The sequence below is a fragment of the Myotis myotis genome, unplaced genomic scaffold, assembly GCF_014108235.1.
Source record: "Myotis myotis isolate mMyoMyo1 unplaced genomic scaffold, mMyoMyo1.p scaffold_m19_p_2, whole genome shotgun sequence".
Lineage (NCBI taxonomy): Eukaryota > Metazoa > Chordata > Mammalia > Chiroptera > Vespertilionidae > Myotis > Myotis myotis.
In genome coordinates this window covers 24,013,741-24,028,354 of record NW_023416324.1, presented here as the reverse complement: position 1 = coordinate 24,028,354, position 14,614 = coordinate 24,013,741, and the positions used below count along the sequence as shown (strand labels likewise).

The 14,614-nt window shown below is 53.8% G+C and overlaps 1 long non-coding RNA gene across 2 annotated transcripts in view; it reads right to left on the bottom strand.

The window, feature by feature from the left end:
* LOC118677241 overlaps nucleotides 1–14,614 on the bottom strand; it is a 51,298-nt gene that overhangs the window by 23,959 nt on the left and 12,725 nt on the right. For both annotated transcript variants that reach the window (XR_004974353.1, XR_004974355.1), the window contains exon 2: nucleotides 9,201–9,321. This is a non-coding gene — a long non-coding RNA (uncharacterized LOC118677241). The remainder of the gene's footprint in view (nucleotides 1–9,200; nucleotides 9,322–14,614) is intronic.

Here is a 14,614-nt window from a genome sequence, read left to right as displayed (position 1 = left end):
TGGTGCATAAAATTTGTGCACGGGTAGGGTCCCTAGGCCTGGCCGGCGATCAGGACCGATCAGGGCCTTCCTTCCCCTGGCTGCCGGCTGCCAGCTGGGGCCTTCCTTCATTCCACACCACCTCTGGTGGTCAGCGTACATCATAGCAAGCAGTTGCTCTAACTCCTGGTTGGTTGAACTCCTGAGGAGACAATTTGCATATTAGCCTTTTATTATATAGGATTAGTACATTCCCAAATTCTGAAGGACTAGGACTACTACCTCTATTTGATAGAAACTCATAGAGGATGAATAACTAGCTAGGGGCACACAGCTGGTCAGCGAGGGAAATAGAGATTTGAGCCCACACTGCCTCATTCCAAAGAGGATATGTTCTGCATTCATCTTGATGGGCTCAGAATTCCTTGTCTTACCCTCTTCCTTCTGCAAAGATTAATGCCCTGTGTGTGACTGACCAGCCCTGGGAGAGATACAAAGAACAAAACACGCTCATAACCTGGAGGAGCTCAAAGTGGACAGATACGAATCACTGCAAAGTCTAGTTGAAGAGGGACGGTTTCGCCTGAGGTGTTACATGGGTGATGAGAGAGACTTACAGCCCAGTGTGAGCGAGAAGGATGGTGGACCTGTTAGTCAGGTCTAGCTAGGCTGTGCTCCAGTAACAGCAACCACGACAGCACAAATGTCAGTGGCTTAACATGTGAAAGTTTATTGATGGGAGCAGGGTAGAGAGAAGTTTATTTCTGCACATACAAAGTCCACTGTGAGTCCAGCAACCCTTCAGGACAGCTTTCTTTCCAGTGGTGACTCAGATCCAAGGCTGCTTGTGTCTTAGAGCAATGCATAGCTTCCAGGTTACCATAGCAAGAAAAAGAGCTGGAATGTCACTCAGCAGCTCTTACATGTTTCATTCCAGAGTGTCACATATAACTCCAGCTCACAGACCCCTGGCCAGATCTAGCACATAGCCCCATATGGCCACAAGGAAGCTAGGAAGTATGAGGAAATGTGTCTGCCATCAAATGAAGCTATTCATCCCCGTCAGTTTACATCATTAAAAGTCTGATATCTAACCTGAAGAAGGGGATGTTGCTGTTCAGTTCTACCATTTGTGAGCCATGTCTGGAGTGCTCTAGGTGTTGCATTTCCAAATACTCCCAAACATATTGGGCCCCCAACAAAAGAGAAGACCAAGTTGAAGAAGGAACTTAAAACCTAGTCTTATAAGGAAGAGTTGGAAAGATGTTTGATCCAGAAGAGAAGCAGCTTCGACTATCTAATTTTAGATTCTTGAAAGGCTGTTATGGGACAAGAAGAATAAAGCTGCTCTGTGGGACTCCATGGGGCAGAGCCCAGACCGTGGACAATTACATAGGCACTTCCAAGGGTGAAAGTCAGAGTGAGCACTTTTTAGAAGACTGCCTCAGAACAGACTGGATTTCCTGTAGAAAGAATATGCACGCAGAATCCAGAAAGCCATTGGTTTAGACCAGTGGTTCTCAACCTTCCTAATGCCACGACCCTTTAATACAGTTCCTCATGTTGTGGTGACCCCCAATTTCATGGTTACAAATTGAACATGATTAAAGCATAGTGATTAATCACAAAAACAATATGTAATTATATATATGTTTTCCGATGGTCTTAGGTGACCCCTGTGAAAGGGTCGTTCGACCCCCAAAGGGGTCACAACCCACAGGTTGAGAACCGCTGGTTTAGATGTTGTGGAAGAATTCAGGTATCTGAAGGTGTTGAAATCGACATCTATTAGGAGTCCTTGCAGGTAGAGTTCAAATGGCAGGGGTAGGGAACACAACTCATTCAGACTCTAACCTTGGTATCATGAGGCATCAGGAAGGCCCTCAACCCTCAGGACCCCTAATAGTCAGGTTAGGCTAGGCTTTGCTACAGTAACAGCAGCAAAACCAAAACACTAAAGCGCCGCAGTTTAACAAGCACAGGTGTATTTCTCTGGGGCAGGGTGGACTGTTCAGACCTGTTTTCTCTGGCTCCAGCCTCCTTCCCGCACTGCTCCTGTGGTAAGAAACTCTGCCGTCTGGGTGCCTCCCACTCTCAGGGACACTTATGAAGGACACCCAACATGAAAACAAATGAAAAGGAAATCACCCCATCAGAGCTATAAGTAATAATCAATAATTCAAAGCCTTGATAAAGTCTTGCTGGAGAGCGCTTCAGAGAGAAGGCACGGGCTGAGTTTCATGGTTAATTCAATGTCAATTAGCTGATTGCTAACTTCCCTCCAGCGAAATCGCATGCAGTGCAGGGGAGAGAAATCAAACGGGCTCTCGCTTTAACAAGCCTGGTGTTTCAATCATTCATCTCTGGCCGCAGGCTCAGAACCAATGCCAACAGACGTTCCTTCACAGTTTTATCAACCATTTCTGCATGTCACTGTTTTCTCAGCTGCCCTTAATTGTCCCAGGACCATCTCTGGCAACCAGGGCTACTTGAAACCCCAAGTCGGAAGAGCAACTTTCTGCTTCCTGGAAGATGCGGGACCCACCACTCCTGAAACTCAGTTTCCCCATCATAATCTCTTCCTCTGTGACCAGTCGCTGTGACGATACGTGTAAAGGGGACAGCAGAAAACTTGGCACATGGTACATGTTCAATCAGGGTAGTTTTTCTCTGCCATTGCAAATCCTGAGATGGGCGTGTTGCTCACCTCCAAGGCTCCAAGCCCCTATCGATGCCACGGACGCCTTCAGCACCATGGCCAGAGTCTCTGCCCAGAGGTTGGAGATGGGAGGGCGAGAGCAGGATGAGAAGAGGCTGCCTGGCTCAGAGCTAGAGGGCCAGTGGGGAAATCAGTGTAAAGGGATCCTAGGGACCACGGAGGCGCCCTGCATCCCGCTGCACAGGAGGAAACAGGCCCAGAGAGGGCCTGGGACTTGCCCAGAATCACAAAGATGCCAGGTCTCTGGGCTCAGCATCTCCACATCTCAGGCTGACCTATAGATGCCAAGGTGAGGATTCTGTGTCCCCTTCTCCTTCCTGGGAACCCCTGGGGGGAGGGTCACAAGAAGAGAGTTATTGATGTACAGGGAAACCAGGAAGGGGCTGCTGGGGGGTGGGGGTGAGCGGAAAGGTGCTATCAGAGATGTGGGGTGACCTGGGGAGCTCAGTCCTAGTTCAACATTCCCGGAAAGTGCCCTTTGCCTACGCCTTCTCCCCACAGTTCCGAGCTGGAGCTTTAATCAGTCAGTCACATGACTAGCACCATGCACGGCCCTGGGAGGGGAGGGAGAGGCTCCTCACACGCCCAGCACCTCCTCCTGGCAGGCAGACCTGTGTCTGTCTCAGTGTGTAGCATACTGTGGTGGGTACTTTTAGGTGTTAACTTGACTGGGCTGGGGATGCCTGGAGAGCTGGTAAACATTATTTCTAGGTATGTCTCCGAGGGCATTTCCAGAGAGATTGGCACTTGAATTGGCAGACAGGGTAAAGAGGATCACCCTCACCAATGTGGTTGGCATCACCCAATCCACCGAGGGCCTGAATGAAAGGAAAAGGCAGAGGAGGGTGAATTTGCTCCCGGCTTGAGCCCAGGCATCCATCTACTCTTGCCTCAGACACCACTGTTCCTGCAGACTTGCACTGGGACTTTCACCACAGGGCCCCCTGGTTCTCAGACCTCCAGACTTGGACCGGGACTTACTTACACCACAGATCCACTGCTTGCAGACAGTAGATCATGGAACTTCTCAGCCTCCATAATCACATGAGCCAATCCCTCACAATAAACCTGTCTCTACGTATCTATATATAGCCCATTGTTTTGCTTCTCTGGAGAACCCTGACTAATACACATGCCCATACCTGGTAGACCATGCCCAGGTGTGAGTGACTACAGATATTTTGTCCCATGAAAGACTGGGAATATTCCTTCCATGACCCACAGGTCCTCTGGATCCCTCTCCTTTCCCTGGGGGCTGGGAGAGCCACTCTCTCATCTCCTCTGTCACAGGCCACAGCTGGGACTTGCCAGGTACGCCCCAGGCCAGGGCAGAAGATCTGGGAGCTGAGCCCACCAAGCCGACCTGTGGCCTCTCCCTATTAGAGATGTGTAGAGTGCTTGTTTTTAAAAGAAGAGGGAAGAACCACAACTTCTGCCCTCTGTTAGGCAGTGTAGCATAATCCTGAAAGCCTACAGAGCCAGGGGCCTGGGTTTGAATTCTGGCTCTACCATGGCCTGGCCGTGGGATACTGCAATAGCTGTGTCACCTCTCAGACCCATTTCTTCACTTAGAAGGTGAGGATGATGACAGTACCAAACTTACAAGTTGTTGAAGGGATTAAATGAGAGGATTCATGCACAGGGCTCAGCACGGTGCCCAGCACAGAATACGTGTTTCATGAAGAAGCCGTTTCATAAATCTTCCCCTAGTAAAGTTTCCTTAGGGAAAATTCCAAGCTCAAGGGTACGCTAGGAGTCTGTCCACAGCAGAGTAAGTGTGGAAGTGGCCCAGGTGGTATGGGGCTCCGTCCGAGGCCACTCCGGGCCAGCCTGGGGCCGGGCTGGGGCGCCTTGGGAGGTCAGAGTTCAAGCTCAGTCCGGGCCCAAACAAAGCTCTAGGTTGACTGAGAACGCAGCCTTGGGAAAGTCCTTCCCTATCAGTCTCAGTTTCCTCACCTTTAAAGTGGAGCACGGGCCCCGCCCAGCGTGCCTCCCAGAGGACTTGGGAGGGCGCCATCCAGTCGTGCGTGTGAAGACTTGTGTCCGCCTCGGAGATGAGCTTCCCTCCTCGGAGTTCCTTGTGTTGCCCTGGCCCTCAGGCCTGCGGGGCAGGCGGGAGGGTCTCCCCTTGTTTGCATATGCCCGTGGCCCGGGCCATTCCCCAGGGTCAGAGCACTCAGACAGGGGACAGGTGGGGAGAGGCAGACACCCAAGGCTCTGCTGCTCCTCCCAGGAGCTGAGAGCAGGAGGCTCGGAATTCGCTGCACACATGTTTGCTGACTTCTCTGCACTCTGCCAGCTTCGGGCATTCACTTCCCAGAAGTTTATTTGAGGAGACGCAGAGCAGCCGGATCCGGGTTCAGCAGACCTGCCCAGACAGACAGGCTGAGCCCTTTCTCACTGCCGCTCTCACACGCTCCACCTCTCGCCTCCTCGCTGTCTGCCTCCCCTTGGCCACCTGCTCCTCGGTCTCTTTTCTCCTTCTGCTTTTTATTCTCTACTTGATCCCCTGCTCCAGATTCAGTGCCTGCCCTTCTCAGCCCTGCTTGGTGCCCTGGGAGGCTGACCCCAGAGGACCCCACAGCCTGAGTGCCGGGTTGGGTTCAGCTGGCGGGAGGCCCTGGCGGAGATTACAGGGAGGGAGGCGGGGTGGGAGGTCAGGGATTCCTTCCCCACTCCCTCTCTCCTAGGCAACATTTTTAGCCGGGGCTGTGTTTCTCCATGACTCATCTTGCACCGGCATTCCGTCCTCCCCAACCAGCCCTCCCTGGGCTGCAATAACACCCTCTCCTCCCATCGCCCATCAGCCCTGGAGGTGGTGAGGGCTTCCGAAGATTGCCAGCCTCTCTGGCTGCTTGCTCACCTCCACCCATGTCTTGTAAGTAGCAGATCCATTTCAGTCCCTGCAGGTAAACCATTTGAGGGGAATTCTGTTTCCTGCCAAGACCCTAATCCCTAACTCCTCAGTCCCACCCACACTCTCTTTGACGTCCTCAACATCTCTCACCGTCTCTCCCTCACTGGTTCTTCCGAACTCAGGAGGGAAACACTGAGATTGCTTCTGTCATATCCCTTCATGGAGACCACCCAGGGTGCTGGGGGTAGGAGGAGGGGGCCCCTACTGTTCACACACACACACACACACACACACACACACACACACACACACCAGAATCAAGAGCCCTTGCATCTTCCTCGCAGGTTGCAGGTTGGGCAGAACTAGGGATAGCTTGGAACTCAGAGTCAGAAGAGCTGGGTTATAGCACCCCCTTTGCCACAAACCAGCTAAAGCAGTAAGCAACCTCCATTTCCTCCTGTACAACTGACAGAAATGCACATGTCTTCCCAGGCTGTTAGAGGGTCTGGTGGCCGGTGGATGTGGATGTGGTTTGTAAACTGTAACCAGGATATCGGTATGAGAAATGATTACTGAGTCCCCACAGGAGCCACAGAGCTCCTGCCTCTCTAGGCAGGTGGGGGAGGGGTGGCAGGCTTGCAGGACAGCCAACACCCGTGACCGTGGCTGCTCCCTGCCCCATGCCAGAGGAGGAGTGATGCTTTCCAAAGAACAGGCTAGTGCTATGGAGGGTGGGGTTGGAGCTGGGACTGGGCTGAAATCCAGGATGAGAGACTGTGCTTGAAATTCGTGCTGGGATTAGACTTAGGCTGGGGTTGGTGCTAAAGGTCTGGTATTTAGGCTCTGGTTGGAACTGCATCTGTGTTCAAGTTGAGGCTCAGACTGAAGCTGATGTTGAGATTGAAGTAGGGTCGGGGCTAAGATTGAGACTGAGCCTGTGATGGGTTGGAATTGAGGTTGAGGTTGGAGCTAAAGCATTTAGGGTTTAAGGTTGGGGCTGCATTCGAGATGGATTAAGGGATTAAGACTGCAATTGGAGTATAAATTAGGTCTGAGGCTGCAGGTTGGAGTGGAGGCTGAGGTCAGCACTGAGTTGAGACCTAAACATGAACCTCCAGAACCCTCCTGCCCTCCACAGGAAGCCCCAGAACCCTCCCTTCCCTCCATAGGAAGCTCCAGAACCCTCCTGCCCTCCACAGGAAGCCCCAGAACACCCCTGTCCTCTACAGGAAGCCCCAGAACCCTCCTGGCCTCCACAGGAAGCTCCAGAACCCTCCCTCCCTCCATAGGAAGCTCCAGAACCCTCCTGCCCTCCACAGGAAGCCCCAGAACCCTCCTGCCCTCCACAGGAAGCCCCAGAACCCTCCTGGCCTCCACGGGAAGCTCCAGAACCCCCCTGCCCTCCACAGGAATCTCCAGAACCCCCCTGCCCTCCACAGGAATCTCCAGAACCCTCCTGTCCTCCACAGGAAGCCCCAGAACCCTCCTGGCCTCCACAGGAAGCTCCAGAACCCTCCCTCCCTCCACAGGAAGCCCCAGAACCCTCCCTTCCCTCCATAGGAAGCTCCAGAACCCTCCTGCCCTCCACAGGAAGCCCCAGAACACCCCTGTCCTCCACAGGAAGCCCCAGAACCCTCCTGGCCTCCACAGGAAGCTCCAGAACCCTCCCTCCCTCCATAGGAAGCTCCAGAACCCTCCTGCCCTCCACAGGAAGCCCCAGAACCCTCCTGCCCTCCACAGGAAGCCCCAGAACCCTCCTGGCCTCCACAGGAAGCTCCAGAACCCTCCTGTCCTCCACAGGAATCTCCAGAACCCCCCTGCCCTCCACAGGAATCTCCAGAACCCTCCTGTCCTCCACAGGAAGCCCCAGAACCCTCCTGGCCTCCACAGGAAGCTCCAGAACCCTCCCTCCCTCCACAGGAAGCCCCAGAACCCTCCCTTCCCTCCATAGGAATCTCCAGAACCCTCCTGCCCTCCACAGGAAGCCCCAGAACACCCCTGTCCTCCACAGGAAGCCCCAGAACCCTCCTGGCCTCCACAGGAAGCTCCAGAACCCTCCCTCCCTCCATAGGAAGCCCCAGAACCCTCCTGGCCTCCACAGGAAGCTCCAGAACCCTCCCTCCCTCCATAGGAAGCCCCAGAACCCTCCTGGCCTCCATAGGAAGCTCCAGAACCCTCCTGCCCTCCACAGGAAGCCCCAGAACCCTCCTGCCCTCCACAGGAATCTCCAGAACCCTCCTGCCCTCCACAGGAAGCTCCAGAACCCTCCTGGCCTCCACAGGAAGCCCCAGAACCCTCCTGCCCTCCACCGGAAGCCCCAGAACCCTCCTGCCCTCCACCGGAAGCCCAGAACCCTCCTGTCCTCCACAGGAAGCCCAGAACCCTCCCAGCCAGCTCAGACCTCCACTGGCCTTTGGGAGTCTAACCGACCTGCACAGTGGAGGTGTGACATGCTGACATCTCCTCCAACGTGTCCCTCTGGGGTGACTACATTCCTTTATTGTTTCATTCATCCAGTCAATAAAAAAATCAATCAATTGCCTATTATGTGCTGAATGTTGTCCCATATGTTGGAAACGTACTGGTGAGCGAAGGAGATGTGGCCACTACTCGCATGGAGCTTCCATTTTAAAGGGGACAAAAGATAATAACCCAACAGTCACAGAGCTGGACACACTCCCCAGTGTGCAGAGGGCTGCGAAAGGCTCGGGAAGCCATGGGCGAGAGCGCACAGTCCCGGGAAGCTCTGGATGTGATAAAAGCTCCCAACAGAGTTCAAAGTTTATACAGGGGAAACGGAAGACAGAGGAATGGACTCCAGCTAGTAACCAAGGAAGGCTTCACAGAAGAGGTGGCATTGTGCCAGGCTCCCCACGGTCTCCTCCACCCATGAAGCTGGGAGGCAGTGGATGCAGTGGAATTGGAGTCAGATGAACTTCAGCTCAAAGCCAAACTATCCAGTTGCAACCCAGCTAAGCTGTGTGGCCCTGGGCAAGTAACTTTCCCTCTCTGAGCCTCAGTCCCCTTCAAGACAGAGAAAGTTCCTACTTTGTGGAGCGTGTGTGAAGATTCTAGATGTGTGTAAATTCCTGGCACCTGTGAGGTGCTCAGTGAATGTCAGCTCCAGTCCCTTTTCCAGGTCAAGGGGAATAGCAGGAGCTCCGTGCAAGCAGCCGGCACCCCAGAGGCGACCACTCGGGGTCCAGATCTTCGGGCTCGAGCCGTCACCCCAACAGGCCCAGGCATGATTTCTCCCTGGAGTTCACGCTCCCTAGAGTGCAGGCATGATTTACACAGTCATCGGGACAACTCCAAATTGGACTAAAACCTAGTGACTGGAAACGAGACGAGTAATGAAATTCTACGTAGGAAATTTACAGGGGAGATTTATTGGGTGGGTTTTATTTACGACGCTGAGCACTTAGGGCCCTGGGGTGGGGTGCGCATTGGACAAATAAATCCAGTCCACATCACCTGCACGGGCGCTGTCTCCACTCAGCCGCCCGGGACTCCTGCGAAGTGGAGACCCCTGCAGCATCCCGTACCCGCTGATCCCACACCCCACCACCACCCCTCGGCCCTCCTCCATCCTCACCACCTCCTCCCTGTGCTGCCCGCCTCTCCGGGGCCTGGGTCTCTCCCTACCTCTGGGAAGACAGCTGCTTCATTCCTGAGCAGGCTGTGCCTGAAGGCTGGACCTCAGGAACGCCGAGGGCAGCGGCTGGACAGCAGGGGTCCCAGGGGTGGCCAGTCCAGGGGTTGGCACCTAATGAACCGGACCAGGGAGTAAGTGAGATGCAGGGTGGCAGGTAGGCAGTCTGCAGAAACCGAGAGCAGAAGCACCCTGATGTCCACACCCTCTTGTGGTCAGGTCAGGGGAGCAACTGGTAGGAGCCTAAAGGAGAAACCGTGGCAATTCTACATGGCACCTGGGGCCAAGGACCCCAGCAAGAGCTGCCAGGGTGTTTTTAGCTACAGAAGTGGAGCCTTCTTCTGCTCCCTCCGCTCACAGCTGTCCCTCCCCTGGGCAGAGGGAAAAGCTGCCGACCCTCATAACCTTCTCCGTGCCTCCTCCCCCACCAGCCCTTTCTTTTGCTCCACCTGCTACTCTCGACTCTAATAACTTTTTTATCTATTTTCCCCTCCACTCACCCCACTCCGAGCACACTGGGCTCCTTGTCATTGCTCCAACATGCCCAGAAAGTTCCTGCCTCAGGGCCTTTGCACTGCTTAGAAGGCTCTTCCCCCAGTAAGCAGCACAGCTTACTCCCTCACTTCCTTAAATCCCACCTTTTCAGAGGCATCTGACAGGTTCCTTACCCAGCAAATTTCAACATCCCCCTGGGTACTTCCTAGCCCCCTTCCCTGCCTTATTTTTTTTCCCCTTAACGCAAATCACTAAATGCTTTCTTTATATTTTATTTATCTTGTGATTGTATGTCTCCCCCACTCGAACATAAGCTCCAAAAGGGCAAAGACTTTTGTCTGTTTTGCTTGCCGCTCTAACCCATAGCTCCTAGCACAGGCCCTGGCATAAGGGAAGCATTGATACAAACTTTGTGGGTGACTGGGCTGGTCCTAGTAACCACATTGCCCCTATGGAGCACTGTGCACATGAACAGGTGCGATGTGCCAGGCACTGGGCCGAAGGCTTCCGTGATCACCGCTGTGAGTGGCTCATTCAGCAAGTGCCTCTGTGCCTGCTCCTGGGCCAGGCACAGGGGGCACCAGATGACTCAGGCCCAGGCACTGCGCTCAGGGAGCTGGGGCAGGAGAAACCCAGACCTGGAAAAAGCAGTTTCATGTGTTCAATGCACAGCCCCTGGGAGATGACAGAGGAAGTCAGCCAGGAAGGCCTGGACGCTGGGACCCCCAGAAAGACTCCTGCAGGAGGCACCCCATGAGCAGCCTTCACAGCCAAGCAGAGGTCCACGGAGCCAGGTATAGGTCTCAGCTCTGCCATTTACCAGCTGTGTGACCTCAGATGTTCCTCAACCTCTCTGTGCCTCAGTTACCTCATCTCTAAAATGGAAATAATACAGTCTACTCATTGGATGGTGAAATGAACTTACAAAACTCTTCAAACAGACCAGAACATAATCAATAAGCATACAATGAATGTTAGTCATCATTATTATCGCTTTTATTGTTGCTAATGAAAATTGACAGGCAGAGGGGAAGAGGAAAGAATTCGGGGGGACAGCCTGGGCAGCACTTAAAGGCAGAATAAGTACAGGCATGTTCAAGGTCAGAGCGGAGCCTTTCGCCATGGTCTCAGGCTGTGCTAGCAAGTCTAGCAATGGGCTCTGTGGTAGGCGAACCCTGATTTGCAGCATTTGCCAATTTCTGTGAAGTCAGTACTCCCACCAAGGCCTATTTCCAACTCCCACAGTGACATCACTGAACAAGGAATTGGGAAGAGGTGCACAGTTGGCATTTGTAGGCCCACACAAGAGTCCATTGGCTCAAAGGGGATGGCCTCTATCCACCCCAAACCACGCCAATCCCTGGCAGAGCTACCTCCATCTGTACCCTGCCTCAAATTGGGCTCTAGAAGGGAAAAGATCAGGCATGGGGTAGGGGGCAGGGAGAGACCAGCTCAGAGGTGGCCTGAGGTCCATGTGTGGCCGGACCTCAGAGATCCCTGTTCCAGGGAATCTTGGGAGCCAACACACACACACACACACACACACACACACACACACACACACACACACCTGAATCCACAGCCCTGAGGTCGGGACCTTCAGGATATGGGCACATCTGCCTCTGGGGAGGCCAGGGGGATTTGAACCCTTGGTATCCTACATGGAGAAGGAAGGGAGGGGTGCTTCCCATAACCACACATTCCAGCCTCCCACACGAATTCCCTCCTGAGGGCCTGGTCCCCTCCTGTGGGCTCTGATGAGGGAAGCTCCAGAAACCAACTTCAGAGACTTGGGGCTGGGCCAGCCCCCGCAGAGCTGCTTTGCTGAGCGGGGAGGGGCCCTCCAAGCTCCAGGGTTTGCCACCTTGCTCCCTCCCTCCCACCTGCCCTCCCCAGCAGGTTATCAGCGTGAAAACAGGAAGGCTGGCAGTGCTATTAATAATACATGAAGCCAGCTCTGCCCCTGATCTGGCGGGCAGGCAGCGGCGGGGAGGCAGCTCCAGCCCCCAGGGAGGGAGAGAGCCGGGCTGCTGGGGGCCTGCCTGGCTGTGGGGTGGGCAGGGGTGGGGGGAGCCCCTCTGTTCCTTCTCCCAATTGCTTTGTGTACATCCAACACGCAAGGCCAGACCCTGGTGCTCCCTCTGTTTCTCTGACTGCCATTTCCCTCCTCAGGCATCGCCTGGTCCTGCGGAAGCCGTAGCCACTATAAAAATCTGGCCTGGGATACAGGAGACCCGGGGATTCGGGAGGACACAGAAGGCAGAGGAACAAACCAAACTTTGGTGTCCAACAGATCTGGGTCTGGATCCTGGCCCAGGACCACCTACTGTGTGACTTCGGATAAATCACTTTACCTCTCTGAACCTCTGATTCTTCATTTGCAAAAACAGAGACTACTAAGAGGATAGTGCAGTCGGTTGGGCATCATCCCATGAACGAAGAGATTGCTGGTTCCTTTCCCAGTCAGAGCACGTGTCTGGGTTGTGAGCTCCATCCTTGGTGGGGAGTATGGGGGGAGGGGGTACAGGAGGTAGCCTAATTGATGTTTCACTCTCACATCAATGTTTCTCTCTTCCTCCCTCTCCCTTCCTTCCTCTAAAAATCAATAAACTATTCTTTAAAAAAAGAAAAATGAGGGAGTGAGCATGTGAAGAGGTGGGACATCACTCCTGGCAGAGGGAACAGCAAGTGCAAAGGCCCTGAGGTAGAAATGACCTTAGCAAGTTTAAGGACTTGCAGGGTGGTCTGTGTGGCTGGAATAAGGGAACAACGGGGATGGTAGGGGGGAGATCCGCAAGAAAACAAGAGAGTGAATCATGCAGGGCCTTAAAAGCCATGGTAAGGACTTGTGAGATGGGAGCATTTAAAGGACATGAACAGAGGACAGACATGATCCAACCAGGATGTGAGAGGCTCCCTCTGGCTGCTGTGTGGACAATGGATTCTGGAGCAGCACTGCCCAAGGGAAATATGACATAAGCCACATACACACACACACACAAAAAATCATTTACAGTTTTCCAATGGCCACATCAAAAAAGGGAAAGAAATTGATGAAATTAATCTTAACGATATATTTTATTTCACCCAAAATATTATTATCTCAACATGTCATCCATATAAAAAAAATATTAGAGCCCGGTCAGTGTGGCTCAGTGGTTGAGCATCGGCGTATGAACCAGGAGGTCACAGTTCGATTCCTGATCAGGAAACATGCTCAGGTTGTAGGTTCGATCCCCAGTTGGGGGTGTGTAGGAAGCAGCCCATCAATGATTCTCTCTCATCATTGATGTTTATATGTTTCTCCTTTCCTCCCTCTGAAATCAATAAAAGCATATTAAAAATATTGCCAAAACCGGTTTGGCTCAGTGGATAGAGCGTCGGCCTGCGGACTGAAAGGTCCCAGGTTCGATTCCGGTCAAGGGCATGTACCTGGGTTGCGGGCACATCCCCAGTAGGGGATGTGCAGGAGGCAGCTGATCGATGTTTCTCTCTCATCGATGTTTCTAACTCTCTATCGCTCTCCCTTCCTCTCTGTAAAAAATCAATAAAATATATATTTAAAAATATCAAGAGATTTTTTTCACACCAAGTCTTCGAAATCCAGTGCATATTTTATACTCGCAGCTCACCACATTCTGGGCAGCCGTGTTTCGAGTGTCCACTGGCTGCGTGTGGCTACTGTATTGGGCAGCACAGCTCGAGAGGGGCAGGAGAGAGACTGGGAAGATCAGGGAAGAGGCAGTTGCCAGGTGCAGAAAAAAGAGGCTTAGAGTTAGAGGTGGGGGTGAGGATTAGGAAGAAAACAAGGATGTGGGGGGGAGCTGAGCTGGAGCCCACCCGGGGCCCAATGGTTGGAGTCCGTGTCATAGGTCAGATTCCCTGGAAATGCCCTGAGACTGTGAGATTTGCATGAAGGGGGCTTATTGGTGAGCACTTGCAGGAACAACAGGAAGAGAAGGAAGCAACCTTGGGCAAAGGGAGAAACCCACGTGCCAGGCAGCCACACCAAAGGCCTCCGCCCATCTCTCAGCCTCTCAAGGCGCTCTGGCGCTGGGACTGCCCTTCAGAAGAGAGTTGAAGCAAGGAGCCCTGGCCTTTGCACACTCCCGACCAACTGGCCGGCCATTGGGTGCAGGCCGCCCCCAGGGAGCAGGCACAACTCTGGGCACGGCACCCACCTTCCTTCCACCAAAGGCAATTCCCGGAGAAAGGGGACAAGAGAGAGGCCTCCTCACTCGGACAGCTTCTCCCTCCCAGGAAGAGCAGCAGTGGTGCCCTGGTGGCAGGAACACCGAGCCCAGGCCAGCCCTGGCCATCAGGAGCCTCTGAGCCCAGCTGGGGAAGTTTCAGTCCCTGGAGGAACTCAGGCTCAGCTGGGGGCTGGGTCTCTAAACCACTCTGCCCCCCACAGCATGGGACCCATCTCACAGCCAGTCCTCAGGTTCCAGTGCAGCTTTGCAGCTCCCCCTGCCCCCACTGCTCCCCCGGGAGGGGCACATCCCTGCCCCCATCCTGGGGGAGGATTCCAATCTCTGCTCAGCCGGCTATTGTGAGGCCTGAATGAGCCTAAGCAAGTGGAAAAGTTTTGTTCACTGTGGGGTGCCATCCCCGTGGGAGGGCCTGTTATTAAGCTCCAGACTTCCTGCCTGTGGAAGGGCTGCTCCCCGGGGCCCACCACTTTCTTCCCTTGGCCTGGACTTCCCTCCCTGCCCCTTCTCTTCTCAGCCCTTTGCATCTTCCTGCTCTCACCACATTCTCTCGCTCTCTCCTTCCCTCCCTCCATCTCTAGATCCCTCTGCCTCTCTGCCTGGATCCGGGTCTTTGTCTATGGCCCCTTCTCTGAGTTTCACCTCCAACCAGGGCAGCTCAGAGCCACCCCACAGACCTGCCCCGGCGGGGAGGAGAGCAG